A 15,180-nucleotide genomic window follows, 5' to 3' on the forward strand; every position below is an offset into this window, starting at 1 on the left:
AAGAGTCGCGAGCAAACAATTCTGAACACGTCTGAGTCCTATCCCTAACCAATTTTGCTTCCCGTGGCTCGCGTAAAACATCACAATGTCCTTCCAACCACATATCCCCTCACTGGAATACCTCATGACCGCACAAGGATCATATACAAGCCACAAGAGCCGCCAAAAAGGCCAAACAAATGTCCTAAACAGGACCGCCACCAAGGCCAAACAAATTGTCCTAAACAGGACCGCCACCAAGGCCAAACAAATGTCCTTAAAAGGACCGTCACAAAGACCACTTGTCCCGAAGGACCGTCACGAATACCACTTGTCCCGAAGGACCGTCACGAATACCACTTGTTTCGAAGGACTGTCACGAAGACCATACATCCCGAAGGATCGCCTCAACAGGCCACACGTCCCGAAGGACCGTCACGAAGAGTCCTAATCAAAAAAGGAAAACGAATTAAGCCCTCTCTATATATATAACAATAATTGGAAACAGTACTATTGAATCTCATCAACAACAACAACATGGTATCATCCTCTCTGTTCTCGTCTCCTTCGTCTATAAGGAAATCTAGAAAAACAAGAATTTGCGTCGATTCTTTACCGGAAGATCTTCTTGTGGAGATTTTGTCATGTATCTCTAGAATCTCACAAAGTAGAACTCAAAGATCAAAAGAAAGAACTCTTCTTATTATTAAGGAAAATAACTCAAAACCTTAATCTCTCAAATCTCATAAGTTGTGTTACACCTTAGCACCTCCTTATATATAAATTATATTTCCAAAACACTTTTGGACAACTAACTTTAGATAACTCCTAAAGAAAGTAAAACTAACAAATTTGATATATATTTAGATCCTCCTCATGCATCATCAATTTTTCAGCTTCGTGTGTATCTTCTTCCTCTTTGTCAACTACTTCTTGAAGCTTGAGCAGCCTGTCAGGACAATTCGAGGCATAGTGGCCCTGTTTATCACATCGATAACATGTTATTGTTCCTTCTCTCTCTTTATCTCGTTCCTGTTTGTATGATCCGTTCTAGTTGTAACTGAAGCGACCACGACCTCTTCCTCGCCAATAAGATCGTCCTCCTCTTCCTCTGTTATTCCCAAAGAACTCTTGTCGAGGATTCATGTTTGCATACATAAGCTTGCCATGATCTTCTTGTTGTTCTTCCTCTTCTTCATTGATTCTTTCTTCGTATGCCTTTAATCTTTCGACGATATCCTCAAAAGTTGTAGTATTTAGGTTGAGAACTTGTTCAAGAGATGCAACAATGTGTATAAACTTCTTTCGCGAAAGGGTTTTAAGAAATTTCTTCACGAGTTTTGATTCATCAATCGTTTCTCCAAGAGCTGCAGATTTTGAAGAAATTTCAGAGAGTTTGCCAGAGAAAGCATCAATCGTGTCTCCATCCTTCATCTTAAGCTTATTTAGTCATAAGTGTTTGTAATCTAGCTTCCTTTACTCTTTCAGCACCAAGATGTCTCGCCTGTATTGCATCCCAAACGCCTTTCGAAGTATCATGCTCTCCAACTTGTAGTATCAATGATTCTGGTATCGATTGAAATAACAGAGCAATTGCCATATCGTTTTTCTCCTCATATTTGATCCCCGGATCTATTGTTTCCCATACCTTGTTAACCTTGAGAGCTATCCTCATTCGCATAGTTCAAACTGTGTAATTTGTAGAGTTTAGCATAGGAACTTAACAGAGGAAGGTCCGACATCCTTGGTCTTGATCGTCTCGTCTTTCTCGTCGTCACTCATCTCCTTCTTAAGGGTTATTTTCTCCAACGATGGTGATCAAGCACAAATCGTGCTCTGATACAAAATCTAAAATCTCACAAAGTATAACTCAAAGATCAAAAGAAATAATTCTTCTTATTATTAAGGAAAATAACTCAAAACCTTAATCTCTCAAATCTCATAAGTTGTGCAACACCTTAGCACCTCCTTATATATAAATTATATTTCCAAAACACTTTTGGAAAACTAACTTTAGATAACTCCTAAAGAAAGTAAAACTAACAAATTTGATATATATTTCGATCCTCCTAAATATACTTAAGCTTGATCTCCAAGCTACTTCAAGCTTATAGCAACAATATTGTAACATCCCCAATTTTATAATTGGGAGTTGGGCCAATTTTCGCTAATAAGTTGCAGCCAAATAAGGTCCAATATTCTTTAAAGAAGAAAACGAAAAGGGTTTGTGTATTCGTGTGTTATAAACACTCGCCCTCTTCGTTCAACATAGAGGGGGAGAGAGAGATGTTGTGTTGAACCGTAACATGGCCGCAAGAAGGAGAGAGGGGAAGAGAGGTAGACGTGAGGAGAAGAGAGAGAGAAGGAGACGTCGCGGAGGTGGTAGACCTGGTAGTCATTACTGTGACTGTGACAAGCCACGGTGGTGGTGGTGGTCTGGTGGAAGAGAGAAGTCGGAGTAGATCAAAGAAAAAGAAAGAAATAAGAAAGAGGAAGAAGGGAGGGAAAACAGTTTGGAGGAGGCATCTTTGGAGGTTCGTCGGCGCCGGAGGTGACATCGGTTTGGGAATCTAAAAAAATCAGCGTGATAAACATCAAGCCATGAGCTCGTAGCAAGTGACGGAAGTCCGATCGGAGTTATATTCAAGAAGTTATGTTCCTTGCTTCCTGCGCAAGGAATATCTGAAACAGTCCGAACCTTAGAAATTAGATTCGAGGTTGTCTCTTTGGATCGGCGTTTGGTGGTCCAAATATTACCTGATCGAGCTGAGATTTTGTGGGGAGCTTCACGGTACTGTAACATAAATATTCAACGGTGGGATCGGAGTTTTAACGGTTAGTTACGGTTTTACCCGTGTATTTATGAGGCTCATTTGTATAGAATAAATGGTGACATTGTAATGTTTGGTTTGGCAACGAGGTTGGATGGAGCTGGTGTTCTTGAATATTGGTTCTGACATGGAAAAGGAGAAATGAGTTTCAAAATTTAAGTGGCAAAGGTGAGGGTGGTAATCACGGAAACACAATGATTATTTTCTAAGCATGTTCTTCATGAATTTGCTTGTATAGGCTTGGAAACTATTTGATTGGATATGTCCATTGTTTGATATTGCGTGATATGATTATAATGTATGATGACATGGTATGATAATATGACTCATGATAGAATGAGTTGAAGTATTGTTGAATGATGATATGAAATGAGATTATGTGATGTGGGCGTGAACATGAGATTCGCGTCTCGTGAGGGTGCGAACATGAGATTTGTTTCGTGACTCGTGATGGGCAAACCTGAGATTGGTTTTGTACATGGTAATTGGATTGGACGAACATGAGATTTGTTTCTTGCCATGCTAAGCTGATGAGATTTCGGTTTAGCGTAGTTTATGAATGTGTGTATTGATGAATGTGTGTAGCATAGAATTTGTTGGTGTTTAAATATGGTTTAAGAAATATTATGAATATGCTAGGTTGAGTATTATGTGAAACCGTTATGTTTGTTGGATGTATGTCAAGAATGTGGAGTCTGATTATATGCTACACATTGATTGTTGAATGTGATTAGAACGTCGTCATTGTGTTCACCTTTTATCTTTTCCCTTAGGTTAAAGGCTTTGTGAGTTGTGAAGAGTTTTATGATTGAAGAATTTTATTTTTAAGAAAGAAGCATTTTGGCGGAACCATTTGAATAACACATTGTCTTGGCCGATAAGGCGGGACGGGTGTTATAAGTATCGCAGCTTCTTCCTTGTACAGAGGTTCGTAATCTCAGATTAGTTTCGAAACCATTTCGACATATTTGCGATGATGGATATGTTCTCCGGCGACTTTCACTCCAAGAAACCCCTCTATTGCCATGGCATCACGACCATGAAACGTTCTCCAATTTTTTCATAAGATGTCTCAAGAATGGAAACCCCGAAGCTTTGTATCGCAAAGGATTCATCTACTACTTTCTACAGAACCGTGAGCACAAAGGACTCAAATATTTAGCTAAAGTTGCAGAAAAAGGACACAAAGAGGCTAAATATGTCTATGGGCTGATTCTGATCTGTCTTGGAGGCCAAACAAAACAAAAGGGTTTTAAGATCTTGTCTTCTGTTACAAAGCCGTTGGTTTCAACTACGATGGATGAGCTGCTGGAACTTCGATACAAGTTTGAAAAGATTAGAGACAGCGAATGGGATCGTGCCAACCCGGTGATGGAACAACTCAAAACAGCGTACCTTCGAGAGAAGTGCAAGTGCGATGGTAAAACCATGATGTTCTTAGCAAGGAACCGTGGTTGGCATCCATTCGATGAGGTCAACGACATGAATACTTCTTCTGCTTGTCAGTTTTGTCTGTGGCATCACGAAGTTGAACTTTTCTGTTGGAGGATGTAGTGATCGATCAATAATGTTAGAAGTTGACCGGGGAAAAAGGTTAAAATACTTTTCCATTGCGAAAGTACTATTCCAAGTAAACACAAACAAAACAAAATGATTTGATTTTGACTTTCTCGTGGCAACGTGTATCTAACCAAATTGTCCACATGAACCAAAAATAAAATAAAATAAAAGATAATACTTGTACGTTAGCAATCGGTTAGTTGTAGTTCCGACCAAAATACAGTAAATATCTGTATATGTGTGAAACGACCCGTTTTTTTGTAATAAATAAGAATAACTAGGAGAGTTACCCGTACGCTTGTGCGGGCAGGAACTGAATAGAAAAAAACTAATTTAATTCTATAAAATGTTGAATCAAAATTTTATTATATTTTAAAAACCTGTTTAATTTTTTTAATTTTTATAGTAGTTTGTATGTTCAAATATAAATTATTTTTTTAAGTTTCGTATTAAATATTATTTTTTCACTTTTTAAAATAATAAAATGAATAGTTAATAAAATGTTTATAGTATTAATCTACATATGCAAAATATAAATTGAAATTTTAAAGTCCATTTTTAAAGTTTAATTGAAATTTTAAAGTCCATTTTCAAAGTTTAAACCCAAATTTACCGTAACAAAGTTTTAAATGAGCCAAATACAATTGTTACGGTCAATTTTAATTACCTTGATATAATAATTTGGGACAATATAATATGTAATTTCGTTTAGACCATTAAAATAATATTTTAAGTAACCCATAAATGTACTTCTATTTAGACAATTGTATTTGGTACTATATACATTCAAAATTATACTAAAGTTTGCATATACAAAAAGTTCATTAAGCCACCGTATCTTCATTTCTGAGTCCATTCTTTATGACTGAGTCCCTGAACTCTCACTTTGATGCTCCATCACATGGTTTATGTAATAACGTCCAGCAGACTCAGACCTTTAAATATATAAAGTGTATGAAATAAAATTATTTTAACATCATACATAATCATATATAAAGTATATAAAGTTATTTTTACATATTCAAATCTTACATAGCCTGGTGATGCTCTAGTCCTTCGAACTGTGGTTTTATAAAGATCTTCGAATAGGCCAATGTGTTTTCGATACATGGTGCACCTATAAACATTTGCAGTTTAAAGTGAATATATTGGTTACCTTATGAAGATTATATCAGAACTATTTTATGTTACACACCTTTATATTCTCCGACTTTCACAAACCGTATTACACAAAACAAAGGTTCGGATTTGTATATGAGATGAAACCCGTTTGATTGCCATTTAGACATGAATTGAGAAGCGTAGTTGTCTTTAACACGACATTTCACAGTTTCATTCCTACATGTTTATCAAATTCATAAAAAAATTTAACAGAGACAACTTTAAAACGTAACTGTCCTAAAGGTAGAGTAAATGTCTTTTACCTACCATTCAACAACGTGAGAACATCATTACTATTATTGGCACTCTCAGGTCTTCTTTTATCTCCCACATCTACTATACACTCACATACATCTAATTTGGAAAAAGACAGAATTTAGCTTTCCAAAGTATTGCAAATCTATATTTAGTAAAATTTTGATTCATACTTTTCTAAGGAAGGGACCAATACACAAAGTTACAACAAATCCTATAAAGATTCTAGATTCCCGAACACATTACAATTAACTATACTCACATATTGTACCATATCAATATTAAATTAATTAACAAAACACTTACCGAAAGAGATGGGATGATTTATTTTTCAACGATATATATCATCCAAATCCTTGAATCAAAAGTAATTCTTTGGACTCAATTGTTGGGCCAGCGTCATAGTGGTATCGTCCGTGAATTTTATTTGATAAGGATGATAAGTATTCCTCTCATTCAGGGTTGGATTGATTACTTTGAAAGTTCTAATATCATATCATTCACCATCGTCGATATATTTCCGGAGTTTAGCGAGTGTATTTGGTAAAAAATTAGTTTCGATTGTGTTACTCTTTACAGTTCAATAACAATTGTGTAGGAAGTCGTATATATAAGAATTGTTAAAAATTGAACTTTAAATAAGAATGATGTTCAATTAGCGACACTAACCTCTACTTCCACAAGAAGCAGTACTATTTTTGTAAAGAACTCGCTGATACTCCAAGAATATAAGACCTTGGCGTGTATACGTCAATTAGTTCTTCCGGGAAGAAGATCAATTAGACTTTGACCTTGGCGCTAATCATAATCTCATGATTTTCTCCAATTAGGGTTTTTCCTGTTTCTTCTCTGTTATTGAAACCGAAAAGGGGATTCCAGATTTGTAAGAATACAAACAGTCACGATTAAACGTTGCGTCTTAATCGTTTTAGTGTCTCACATTTTGTTTGACTATTAAATATTTTTAATATTTATTATTATTATATATAATTACAGATTAAAGGTAAAGTTTGTAGTTAATAGAAATGATGTAAAATTATATATACATTTTATGACACAGCTAACAATTATATGTTTTTAAACAACATTGTTGAAACCAAATAAAATATAATCATGTGAAATTTTTTAATAAAATGTTCTTAGACCATCTACAATGTATTTATCTATTATTTTATAATATAGAATAAGTCAAAATTAGAAAATAGTTTTCTCCAATATGAAAGTCTATATCTGACTATAAAATAGAGGTAGTGTTAAAGATATTAAAAATCACTTTATTTAAGAGAAAAAATATAATTCAAGTCTAAATATCCAAAACAATTATCCAACTACACAACATAATTATACAGTCTCAAATACCTCTTTGAAAACAACATTAAGTGTTTTATTCTGGCATTTCCCATCTTTATCTGTAATTAATACCTTTAAGTATTTTCTGGTTGTGACTTGAGAGAAGGCAACATAAAGCTGTCCCTGTGTAAAAACCAGTTTCGGTAGAAACAATCCAACATGTTCTAGCGTCTGACTTTGACTTTTGTTTATAGTAATTGCAAACGCCACGGTAACAGTAAACTTTCGTCGCCTCATACGAAAGGGAAACTTTGCATCAGGTGGACTAACATACATCCTAGGGATAAGTACTTTATGACCAACCTTTTTCCTCTCACAATTCTTGCTTCGATTACATGATTGGTCATCTGAGTAATAATTAACCTCGAACCGTTACGCAAACCTCCCTTAGGATCTATATTCCTTAGCAACATGACAGGTGCTCCTATTTTCAACGTTAAAGCATGACTTGGCAATCAAGAAACTTATATACTGTTTAGGAAATCTTGAGTGTAGATCATATTATCATGAACACTTTTATCTGACGTTTCAATACTATCAGAGTTAAGATATCGTCTCTCCTCACCTGTAAATAAAAAAATAAAGATGGAATTTTAGATATGTGATATCTTGTTTTTTGTTGGGTTTTAAGCCTTGTTTTTGGTTAGTTTTGTTGCATAATCTTAACATTCTAGGTTGTTTTAGGAGCATATGCATCTAGTGTGCTACCTCTCAGGTTCTTGGAGTAAAATCATCACATTTGGAGCATTTGGACTTGTTTCGATGCAAAGAAGCAGAGAAGAGTGAAGTGGAGAAGAGGCACTTGATCACCACCATCAGCGGCCAAGACCACCGGCCAAACGGTGACCGAGTGAAGCAAGTGCTCAAGACCAGCAGCCAAACACAAGCCGATGGAACAGGAGACGCACTTGATCGCCACCATCAGCGGCCACCTCCCGCGGCCAAACCTTTTCCGCGTGAAGCCAGCGGCCACATCCCGCGGCCAAACCATGCCTGCGTGAAGCCATCAACCACCTCCCACCGGCCAAACGATGGCCGAGTGAAGTAAGCGGTCAAGACCAGCAGCCAAACACAAGCCGATGGAACAGGAGACACACTTGATCGCCACCATCAGCGGCCACCTCCCGCGGACAAACCTTTTCCGCGTGAAGCCAGCGGCCACCTCTCGCGGCCAAACCATGCCTGCGTGAAGCCATCGGCCACCTCCCACCGGCCAAATAGTGGCCGAGTGAAGCAGGCGGTCAAGACCAGCAGCCAAACACAAGCCGATGGAATAGGAGATGCACTTGATTACCACCATCAGCGGCCACCTCCCGCGGCCAAACCTTTTCCGCGTGAAGCCAGCGGCCACCTCCCGCGGCCAAACCATGCCTGCGTGAAGCCATTGGCCACCTCCCACTGGCCAAACCGTAGCCGAGTGAAGCAAGCGGTCAAGACCAGCAGCCAAACACAAGCCGATGGAACAGGAGACGCACTTGATCGCCACCATCAGCGGCCACCTCCCGCGGCCAAACCTTTTCCGCGTGAAGACAGCGCCCACCTCCCGCGGCCAAACCATGCCTGCGTGAAGCCATCGGCCACCTCTCATCAGCCAAACCTTGCCCGCGTGAAGCAAGCGGTAAAGACCAGCAGCCAAACACAAGCCGATGGAACATGAGACAAACTTGATCGCCACCATCAGCGGCCACCTCCCGCGGCCAAACCTTTTCCGCGTGACGCCAGCGGCCACCTCCCGCGGCCAAACCTTTTCCGCGTGACGCCAGCGGCCACCTCCCGCGGCCAAACCATGCCTGCGTGAAGCCATTGGCCACCTCCCACTGGCCAAACGGTGGCCGAGTGAAGCAAGCGGTCAAGACCAGCAGCCAAACACAAGCCGATGGAATAGGAGATGCACTTGATCGCCACCATCAGCAGCCACCTCCCGCGGCCAAACCTTTTCCGCGTGAAGCAAGCGGCCACCTCCCGCGGCCAAACCATGCTTGCGTGAAGCCATCGGCCACCTCCCACCGGCCAAACGGTGGCAGAGTGAAGCAAGCGGTCAAGACCAGCAACCAAACACAAGCCGATGGAACAGGAGACGCACTTGGTCGCCACGATCAGTGGCCACCTCCTGCGGCCAAACCTTTTCCGCGTGAAGACAGCGCCCACCTCCTGCGGCCAAACCATGCCTGCGTGAAGCCATCGGCCACCTCCCATTGGCCAAACCATGCTCGCGTGAAGCAAGCGGTCAAGACCAGCAGCCAAACACAAGCCGATGGAACATGAGACACACTTGATCGCCACCATCAGCGGCCACCTCCCGCGGCCAAACCTTTTCCGCGTGAAGCCAGCGGCCACCTCCCGCAGCCAAACCATGCCTGCGTGAAGCCATCGGCCACCTCCCACCGGCCAAACGGTGGCCGAGTGAAGCAAGCGGTCAAGACCAGCAGCCAAACACAAGCCGATGGAACAGGAGACGCACTTGATCGCCACCATCAGCGGCCACCTCCCGCGGCCAAACCTTTTCCGCGTGAAGACAGCGCCCACCTCCCGCGGCCAAACCATGCCTGCGTGAAGCCATCGGCCACCTCCCATTGGCCAAACCTTGCCCGCGTGAAGCAAGCGTTCAAGACCAGCAGCCAAACACAAGCCGATGGAACATGAGACAAACTTGATCGCCACCATCAGCGGCCACCTCCCGCGGCCAAACCTTTTCCGCGTGAAGCCAGCGGCCACCTCCCGCGGCCAAACCATGCCCACGTGAAGCCATCGGCCACCTCCCATCGGCCAAACCTTGCCCGCGTGAAGCCATCCGCCACCTCCCATCGGCCAAACCCTGCCCGCGTGGAGCCGCCAGGCTCCTCACTTTTTTTAGTTTTGATCCGGGTTTAAACCGGTTTGAACTGGATTGTTCCGGCTCCCTTTTATCCTTTATCTTATATTTTGTTTAGCAGCCACTTAGGGTTCTTAAGCTTATCTACTCTTGGTTTGTTGAATGATTTAGTACTTCTAAGTTTTTAATAGCAATTTCTCCTTTAAATCTCTTAATCTATAATCTCTTATTATGATTTTACAAAGATCAAACTCTTTCCTTTGTGTGATCATGATGATGAGTGAGTAGATCCTTAGAACTTTGGGGTAGGTAGATTAAGGAGATAGATGATTGATCTTTGATATCTAAGGCTTTATTTATGTGTTAATTATCTAGATTAGTGTTAATAATGCTAGATAGCCTTGATCATGCTTGAATCTAGACATTAGGATTTCCATGCCCATAAGATGTTTGATGAAATTCCTGACCAAATTAATCAAGAGCTTTGTATTCCTAGCCAATGGAAATTGATGATTAGGGTGCTTAGTGGTATTTAGACTTGTTCTTAATGCATGTTTGCCTTGTGATTGCCTTTGGAAATTGTTGATTATCACTTGATTAGCATAGGAATCTCTATAACGGAAATGAATTGATTTGCATAAGTGTTCTTAGCCATAGGATTGTTCTTGATTGTTGCTTAGACATCTAGGATTGGTTAGCTATCTCCCAAGTCAATTACCTTGCCTAAGGTTCACTTGTTTAATCTTGACTTAAAGTTTGTTGCTAGTTGTGTTTTGTTTCTTTGAGTTTGCATTGTTTGAATTGTCTTGTTTTCTTTCTTTGAATCAGTTTGTTAGTTAAGATTATTACAAAAGAACCTTTTCCTTTTTAAGAATAGATTAAGCCTATTTGTGTATTCTTAGTGAGTTGATTAATGCAAATTGTAGATTGATAATTTAATTGATAGAAAAATACTATATCAATATGTATTTAATATTAGTATTTTTAAAAATTATTACTTCAATATGCATATTCCATATCCTATTTAATTTGCATACCTGGTAGCTTGCTAAGCATAAATTGATTTATCTTATCAACATCATCATTTCTTGGACTTAGAATAGCTCTTTCCCTATAGAACGTTGGATCAGTTCTGCTTGCAAAATTTTCACCTTAGTTTTCTTTAACTATTGCTTGAATAGGATTTCCACTTGTATTCATTAATAAATCATCCGGAATTTCTATCTCCATATCTCCACTTTGTTTTGTTGCTTTTGCCATCCCCGATATCAAGAAGCCATTTTGAAAAAGTGGCGAGAGCACCCGCATCCATACTATTATGTGCCTTGCCAAGTCTCAAATTTTCGGTAAGTTTAAGAACCTTACAACTATTCCAAAGAACAGATGAGTTGATAGATGCTAAAACTGTCGTTACTCTTCCTCCTTCTGTAATAACATGTAGAATCTGTCTAAAATCACCTCCTACCACAACAACTTTACCTCCAAAAATCTGGTCACATCTTATGATATCTCGCAAACTCCTATCCAAATTTTCGTAACAAAGTTTGTTCATCATTGGAGCCTCGTCCCATATTATGAGCTTTGCTTCTCTAATTAAGTACCAGCAAGATCAGATTCAGCATCGATCGTACACACAGAATATTCATTAAGATTGATTGGAATACCAAATCTTGAGTAATCCGTTCTACCACCTTTCAAAAGCAAAACAGCTATACCACTTGAAGCAACATTCAGAACAATATTACCTTTAGACCTTATATCAGCACCAAGAATAGTCCACAATAAAGTTTTCCCAGTACCACCAAATCCATGAATAAAAAACATACCACCTTTGTCGTGATTCACAGAGTGAATGATTTCTTCATAAACATGTCTTTGTTCCTCAGTTAGCATAGGTAACAACTCATTGTACAATTCCTGTTGTTTATGAGGCTTATATATTCTCTTATCTGCGATAAGCCTATTTACACCTGTGTTCATCATACTATTATCTGGTTTAGGCATTTTCTCGAAGGTCGTAAGATACGTCCCATTCGATTGCAACATCAGTTCTATTTCAATTAAACATATATTTTCTATCTAAGCTCATGTCAACATTAGACCTACAACAGTAAAGTTAAACACTTATTTATAATTTTGTTTTGCGGAAAAATAAATTACATTCAATTAACAAAATAACAATTTGATGTACCTGGATCGTTCATGCGTTTTCTCAATATTTCTCATGATTTAAATTACCCTTTTCAAACTGTCAAATTTGTTATAGTTATCTCAATATTGCATACAATTCTTTATTAGAACTAAATTAACACCCAAAAAAATCAAAATTATATGTTTAGCTTAATGAATCTGACTTCTACTGTTTTGGCTCGGCATGAATTTATAGTTTAGATATATTTCAATTTTTATTTTTAGATGTATAGCTTTCTTGTAAGATCCAAATTTGCATGCTTCAGTCACGTAATTGTTCCACACATACATGGAAGTGTCGGTTCTAAGCATGTAATTAGGGTGCAAAGGCATAACGTCTACTTTGTTTTTGATAAATTTGTACATAACTTAAGGTACATTTAATAAAACAATTGTTTTTTATATATACTTGTGAAATTAAATTATTTATAGTTTTGTACAGGATAAATAATATTAATGAGACAGGATTGAATCCTAGTTAAACACCATTAATATATATATATATATATATATATATATGAAAAATTTGAATCTAAATAAATCGAGCTCTGATAAAGATAGCTACTTAGGAGGCACATGAATAGTTGGGATGGATTGATCATAGAAAAGGAAAAAGATTGAGGGAAGCTTGAGTTGAAGGAGGCGAGATGGAGACAGCGTTGAACTACTGCAACATAGTCCATCACCACATGCAGTTTTCGAGAGGATGTCCAATGTTATTTATCTTCCTTGATGGCCAACTTGAGATATCATTTTCAGCCCTTTTCTTGCGTTTTCAGCTCTCCCGAGAGGAAGAAGAAGAAAATAAAAGCGACTTTCCCTTCGGCTCTGAAGGTTGTTTCTTGGTTGCAATAAAAAGGTCTTTCAGCTATTTTTTGGCCTTGAGTAGATGGGGCTCTGAACAGGCGGCCAGGTAGCAGGGGATGTCTTGGTCAGCAAATAAGAGGCGGAGATTAGAGCCAGAAGACAGGATGAGTCATGCCTTGGAGATTTTAGGCCACTATGTGAAGGTCATTCGTGTGCGGCTGAGGAAAAAAGGACACCACTGAGAGATTAATATTTGAGAGAATGTCCAACTGAATTAAGATAAGGGACTTGAAGAACTGACCTTGAGAAGGGCTAAGGAACGATGGAGGGGGTTGGTAAAGTCTGGAGATCGAAGGCAGAGTCACGACGTAAGCATCTTTATTAAAAGTCGATTGATGGAGAGCTTTGGTTTTATCAAATTTGTGACTCTAATTTGGTCTTGTTTATTCAAAGTAACGTAAGCAACGGATGTTGACCATTGAAGCTCTCCAAATGCTGCTTACGTCAACCAAAACCGCGTAATCCCATCCTTAACCAATAACAATGATCCAAATGATTAAATATCGCAAGGTGTATGAGATCAAGTGATCAACTATACATATATGTAGACTGCATCTTCATATATATATATATATATATATTTTAAAAATATTAGTTTGTAATATACATAAAAAGGTCAATACTTTAACTTTAATCTAATTAATATAATAGATAAGTCACACAATCAATTCATTTTTAGTTTTGACATTAAATACATCTGACATGAGCATTAGATGGTAATTTTTGTTTGTTATTTTTGTAAATAAGTCACACACAAATAAAAAAGAGTTAGCAAAAAAAGAAGAAGCACATCTATACACAAAGGGAATTAAAAAAAAGAGTTGCAACCGTGATAGATAAGTGGTAAATAACATACCTTTTACCTTCACATGTGAGATCACAAACCGGCTAGAAGATGGATTGTTAGGGTTTAGGAAAACCAAATTGAAAAAGAGAAACCTTATTGATAAAAAATTAAAAAATTAGATTATTTTACTTAATCGTCCGAAAGATTCAAACTATCATTCCAATATCAAAACTATTGTCCCATCAACCATGCACCTCAAATACTATAGTACTTGGAAATTTTGAATTCATATAAAATTCCAAAAAAGAAGAAAAAATACAAAAGGAACCAAAAATTAAACCTAATAATACCTTTTTAATATTATTTTTATCTCTTTGTATATAGATATCTTCTCAAACACATCAAGAACCACGATGATTTGTAGTTCCAAAATCCCACGGTAAACCCTAAAACAAATTTAAAAAAAAATCAAGTCAGTAAGATAATATTGATCTATAATCGAATCAAAAGTTTTTGAAAACTAAATCAGAAAATCATTAGCACCTTAATAGAAAGAAAAAACAACAATAATAATCCTGTGATATAAACAAACAACCACTACATAGAGAACTAAAAATTAAAATAAGATGCAATCAAATCAAGGACCAAAATTATAATACAAATATAAATATAAATTTGAGAACATGATAAAAGATTAGGGTTTTTTCTTGTTTTGGAGTTATGGAGAATGATTAGAGAATCAAGTATTTATAATAGTAAACCGCTTATGATTTTAGGGTTTTGAGTAAGGAGGTGTATATTACGGATTTTATTTACAAAAGCCCATTTACATATATTCAGATTATATTGTCGATTATATTTAGAATCCAATGAAAATCGTCATAATTATCTTTACCTATTTTAACATTTAAAATAATAGAAATTTTCTTTAAACGGATATTCATAATATATTCTAATATTTATCTTCTATTTTTTTAAAGAGAGATATTGCATATAAATATATTAGATTCCCATTTTTATTTTTAATTTTCGTTTTTTCTAATTTAAAAAAAATTAAAACTTAGAAAAAGGTAAAAACGTCCAGTTTTGAATCTCATTAATGGTAAATTAGTAATCTTAAGTCTGAGGATGAATGTGGTGCGTTTCAGCAACCTAAATAAAGAGAAAAAGCTTCTCCGAAATATTTTTAGGGGTATTTTTCATTAAGGGCAAAGGAGGTCAAATTTTGTGAGATTGGCTGTGAGCCATCTCGACTTCTCCTTTAATATATTAGATAAAAATAATAATAATAAATTATTACATAATAAATAATAAAAAATAACTTAAAAATATTTATTTAAATATACAGAACTCAAATCACCAAATAAGCAACGGAAAATGCCAATAAT

The 15,180-nt window shown here is 37.5% G+C and overlaps 1 long non-coding RNA gene and 1 pseudogene across 2 annotated transcripts; one reads left to right on the forward strand and one right to left on the reverse strand.

Annotated features, from left to right (window-relative positions):
* The first annotated feature begins 516 nt into the window (after nt 1-516).
* Nucleotides 517-4,364, forward strand: LOC147944945 (putative F-box protein At1g67623 pseudogene; annotated as a pseudogene). The gene is made up of 2 exons (XR_015598109.1): nt 517-646; nt 3,736-4,364. The product of XR_015598109.1 is annotated as a putative F-box protein At1g67623 pseudogene (transcript).
* An 8,131-nt stretch (nt 4,365-12,495) lies between these two features.
* Nucleotides 12,496-13,390, reverse strand: LOC147944946 (uncharacterized). The gene is made up of 2 exons (XR_015558582.1): nt 13,247-13,390; nt 12,496-13,163 (listed from the first exon to the last, which is right to left on the reverse strand). It is a non-coding gene; the product is annotated as an uncharacterized LOC147944946 (long non-coding RNA).
* Nucleotides 13,391-15,180: the final 1,790 nt, after the last annotated feature.

The sequence above is a fragment of the Camelina sativa genome, chromosome 5, assembly GCF_030686135.1.
Source record: "Camelina sativa cultivar CO46 ecotype springtype chromosome 5, ASM3068613v1".
Taxonomy (NCBI): domain Eukaryota; kingdom Viridiplantae; phylum Streptophyta; class Magnoliopsida; order Brassicales; family Brassicaceae; genus Camelina; species Camelina sativa.